The sequence below is a fragment of the Protobothrops mucrosquamatus genome, unplaced genomic scaffold (assembly GCF_001527695.2).
Source record: "Protobothrops mucrosquamatus isolate PMUCROS unplaced genomic scaffold, P.Mucros_1.0 scaffold1834, whole genome shotgun sequence".
NCBI classification, from domain to species: domain Eukaryota; kingdom Metazoa; phylum Chordata; class Lepidosauria; order Squamata; family Viperidae; genus Protobothrops; species Protobothrops mucrosquamatus.
Window position 1 is genome coordinate 224,420 of NW_015387966.1, and position 5,462 is coordinate 229,881.

The window sequence follows — 5,462 nt, forward strand, 5'->3', positions numbered from 1 at the left end:
TTTTCCGGCGGGTGCCTTACCTCCCTTGGGCTGGGCCAGCTGGTGGTCGGCCTGCTCCGTCTCTGCCGCTTGCCAGCTATGCCTCGGCCGGCGCAGGGGGCGGAACCACGCATGCGCGGCGCTCCCGGGCAGGGAAAGTCCTCGACTTACGACCGGTTGGGTAGTCCTCGACTTACGACCGGTTTAGTCCTCGACTTACAACCGGTTGGGGTCGCGGCATTAAAAAGGTTGAGAACCACTGTTTTAGAGGGAGATGCTTTTTCAAAAGGCAACTGGACTTTTTGTGTTTTTTCTCCTGAAGACGTTTCGCTTCTCACCCAAGAAGCATCTTCAGTTCTGAATTGTGCTGTGCTGAATTGTGAGCCATCAGCCCAACAACCTCTTCTGATTTCACAAAAATGGCCCCCAGAGCAAAGTCTGAATCTGAAAACAAAAGCCATTGTTGCCATCCCTGGTCTTGGTAAAATCAGAATACAGGTAGTCTTTGACTTATAACCATTTATTTAGTGACCAGAGGTATAACAGCACTGAAAACAGTAACTTACATCCTGGTCCTCACATTGACAACTGTCACAGCATCCTCATAGTTACGTGATCCTCTTTTGGGTATTTGGCAACCAGCTTGCATTTATGACAGGTTGCAGAGTCTCACGGTCACGTAATCACATGTTGTGATTTTATTTGCCTTTTTTCTGGCAAAATACATCCCTTGGAGAAGCTAGATTCAGACTTATGACTACATGATTTGCTTAACGACCATGTGATTTGCTTTATGACTGTGGCGACTTGCTTACAAGTTGGACACAAAGTGACTTTTTAAAATAAGAGTCCAGTCAGGTGGTGACTCAGCATATGACTTACAACCAAAATTCTGGGCTCAATTGGGTTGTAAATCGAGGACTACCTGGCATATTGTCTTTTATTTTATAAACTTTTTGACTCCGTGAAGATCTTATCAATTCCGCTTGGATTTCCTCTTCCCATCTGACTTCCTCCATATATTTGACATAATTTATGTCCCATCCATTCTCTCTAGACCAGGGGTGTCAAACTGCTGGCCTGTGGGCTGGTTGCCTCATGCGGAGGCCGCGCCCACCCCAGCTCCAGCAATGTGACAAAAGTGGCGATACATCGCGATGCATCACGTGATGCGGCGAGTTTGACACCCGTGCTCTAGACGATTAAATCCATCTCATAGGACTTCTTTCATACCATCCATTTACATCTGTAATCAATTCCTTTCACTCATCATCCATTCAGTCTTGATCCTATTTTCCCCCCATACCTACTGTAAGATCTACACCCACAGGTCATTCAATTTATGTTTTCATGGCTCCTGACGCACCAACTCTCACTTCCAACAAAGGGGATGGCAAATTTTCTTATCAAACATAACTTGGTCTAACCCAGGGGTAGGCAACCTTGGCTCTTTTATGACTCGTGGACTTCAACTCCTAGAATTCCTGAGTCAGCATAGCTAACGCTGACTCAGGAATTCTGGGAGTTGAAGTCCACGAGTCATAAAAGAGCAAGGTTGCCTACCCCTGGTCTAACCCAATCACGAGCAGACACAACGGAATCATGTGTGCAGGAACTAAAAATGTTCTAGTCATAGGTCTACAGGCAGACCTCGACTTACGACCGCAACTGAGTCCAACATTTCTGCTGCTAAGTGAGACATTTGTTAAGTGACTTTTGCCCCATTTTATGACCTTTCTTGCCACAGTTGTTAAGTGAATCACTGCAGTTGTTAAGTTAGTAACAGGATTGTTAAGTGAATCTGGCTTCACCGCTGACACTTGGCTTGTCAGAAGGTCACAAAAGGGGATCCCATGATCCCAGGATGCTTGCAACAGTCATAAATATGAGTCAGTTGCCAAACGTCCGAATTTTGATCATGTGACCATGGGGATGCTGCAACGGTCGTAAGATTGAAAAACGGTCACTTATTTCAGTGCTGTTGTAACTTCAAATGGTCACTAAATAAACTGTTGTAAGTCGAGGACTACCTGTACCAGGCAGTTAGGCACATCTTTGCCGGGATAACACCATTCAAAAAGTCCAATCTTGCCTCAAGCAGGATTATTTGATTCATTGCAAGCTAGAATCTCAGAATCTACTTTCCAGGCCAATGTACAAGTTCCTTCTATCTCATGCGAGTAGGACAGTGGTGGCGAACCTATGGCACGCGTGCCAAAGGCGGCACTCAGAGCCCTCTCTGTGGGCACGCGCGCCATGCCCCGGAGATGGCAACCGTCCCTCTTCAACCAGCCGCCCGCTAACTCGCCTAGGTCCCATGTGGCCAGATGCATCCCAGCACTGCTGGTTTCCCTCCCCCCTGTCCCATCCCTCCTGGCCTCGCATGCTCTCCTTTTCCCGGGCACGACCCACTGCATCGCCTCCTCAGTTGTCGGCCAGCCGTACAGCTCAGAGGCGGCTTCTCTGAACTGCTGGCGGCGGGCTGCGGAGCCCCAGAGTGCGCCGGTTGAGGGGCCGGCAGGCTGTGGCTGCTGACGGACACTGTCGCCCCCATGCACTCGCTGGCCTCTGCATGCGGGAGCCAATGGTGTCAGGCAGCAGCCGCCCCAGCCCCTGCCTCGCCTTGCCCTGCGACAATAGCACCCCAGCCCTGCCTCGCCTTGCCTCACCCTGCAGGACGAGCCTCCTGCCAGAGACCCCCTGGATCTCCCCCAACCCTGGCCGGCCCTCACAGGCGTCCCTCCCACGAGCAACATCGAGGTGACCACAGGGTGGAACCGGTGTGGGTGGGTCAGACGGTACTGGTGGTGTCGGTGCGGGTGGACTGTGGGCCGCTATTTATTCACCCAAAACCCAACGTCAAACCCGTGAGCCAGAGATTTGCAAAGTGGTAGTGACGTGATCCTTTATATACGTTGCGTCACTGTAGTTAGGTTCTAGGATAAAGAAATTTTGTTCAATACTAGACGAAAAGCATACGCATTCCCCACTCCAATGTTTTCACGCCACGGAGTAATCGCTGACATCTTCCAGGCACTTCTGTTTCCATCACTCTGTCTAATATTAAAAACAAACTAGCCTGCCTAAATTGACAATTAAAGAGAAAATGAAGTTTGGATTAGTGCTGTTAAAAACAATAAACGGAACAATTAGCTTTCCAAGCCACAAAAATGAGCTACTGCCGGTATCTGACAGACAAGCTTAATTTACGATGTTCACAGCACAGAAGGACCATACAATGGGAATCCCAGAAAGCTAATAAGTAGGCTTAATTAAAAAAAAGAGAGAGATTGAAATAATAACAACAACATGCTGGGGGAAACCATCTCTCTCTGCGCCCAAGAAAAAGCTCTAAATGTCCTCATTTCCTAAAAATATTCATAAAGAGGACATCAATTGCCCATTAACAAAGAAAATGTGTGGTTTCTCTCCCCCCCCCCTTCCTAGGGGCTGTCCTAGCTCTCAGATTTGGCTGCCAGTGGAGGGCAAAATCAGGTGTCCTTTCAACACCCTGCAAGGCTGAGGATGGATAGATCACATTTAAGAATGGGCATGATGGAATTGAGAATTGAGGCCTTTGAACTATGGTGCTGGAGAAGACCCCTGCGAGTCCCCTGGACTGCAAGGCGATCAAACCGGTCAGTCATAGAAGAGATCAACCCCGACTGCTCTTTAGAAGGCCAGATCCTGAAGTTGAAACTCAAGTACTAATGAGAAGGAAGGACTCACTGGAGAAGGGCCTAATGCTGGGAAATATGGAGGGCAAGAGAAGAAGGGGACGACAGAGAAGGAGGTGGCTGGATGGAGTCACTGAAGCAGGAGGCGTGAGCTTAAATGGACTCCAGAAGATGTAGAGGACAGGAAGGGCTGGAGGAACATTGTCCATGGGGTCGCGATGGGCCGGACACGACTTCGCAACTAACAACAACATGATGGAATATCTTGTTTCATCTTTTTGGATAAAAGGTAAACGTTTCCCCTGTCCAGTTGTGTCCGACTCTAGAAGGCGGTGGTCATCTCTGTTTTATAGCCAAGGGAGCCAACATTGTCCAAAGAGAGTTTCCACGGTTAAGTGGCGAGCGTGACTATACGCCGAGGTGCACAGAACGCTGTTACCTTTTCACCGAAGTGGTACCTATTTATCTACTTGCATTTGCCTGCTTTCAAACTACTAGGTGGGCAGGAGCTGTAGCAAGGAACGGGTGCTCACCCTGTCGCGTGGAGCTCGTGTCTTGAATCTGCACTGTCAGCTCGCTAGCTGACAAGCTCAGCATCTTTAACTGCTGAGCCAGGTGTCCAAGAATTTCTAATAATGTATGGGTGCACACCATTCCACATCTGTTTTAATCTAGTGGGAATTGAGGCCTGGAGAGGAAAAAAAAGATTGCCCAAGGAGCAGACTGAAAATCCTACAGTATTTGTAACTCAGGGTTGAACTGTGGGGGTCCTCAGTGTTCTCCAAGCTTGGTGCTTTCTTGCAGATGTTTGCTTACCAAACATCAGTGCTAGTGCAGGGGTCCCCAACCCCCGGTCCATGGACTGGCACCGGTTCGCGGCATGCCAGAAACTGGTCTGCGCAAAGCCCCATCCACGGGATGCAGGCAACACATGAAACCACACCCCCTCTGGTCCATGGAAAAACCTCTCTCCACGGAACCGGTCCCTGGTGCCCAAAAGGTTGGGGGCCGTTGTGCTAGTGTGTATGTGGGTTTGCTCTTGTTCATAGTCTAGTGCAGTGGTGGCAAACCTATGGCACGGGTGCCAGAGGCGGCACTTGGAGCCCTCTCTGTGGGCACACGTGCCGTTGCCCCAGCCTTGCCTCCCGTGACCCCCTCCTCTCCAGCAACCCCCCCTGAAGGAGAGTCGCCCTCGAGCGTGGCCCACACGTAGCAGCGCAGCCAAGGACATGGCAGCCAGGCAGCGTAGAGAAGACTCTGCCCTCACGCCCCATCATGTAGTTGATGCTGCAGGGCGCGGGCAGAGGGTGTGGCCGCCATAGGACTGCTGGGCTGCCTGGGCAATCTGCGGCAGGCCCTGGAGGCGGTGAGTGGTCCTGTGGGCAGGCGGAACGGGGGATGGGGGGCAGAGTGGGGGGGTGGGGCAAGGGATGGAGCGGGGCGGGGTCAGTTTTTGTGCACTCGGTCTCTAAAAGGTTCGCCATCACTGGTCTAGTGGCTTGCCCTGTCAGGGTTAGGGGAGTTTTTTTGGGTGGCTCCTTGATTAGGCTGTTGTTTACTGTTTGATTGTTTGTCTGAGTTGGTAGTTGCTTGATTGGGGTATTGTTTACTACTCATTTGTTTACTGCTCATTTGCTGGTTTTTGAGTGACCCCCTCCCTCTGGCACAGCTGGCGAGCACCTTCTCAGTCAGTCATCTGGCCAAAGCCAATTGAAGGAAGCAACACCTTCTCCTTTCTCTGTCTCCCTGCCCAAGGGAGAGTGAAGGACATGGAAATGAAAACAAGGACATGGGATGGATCTTACA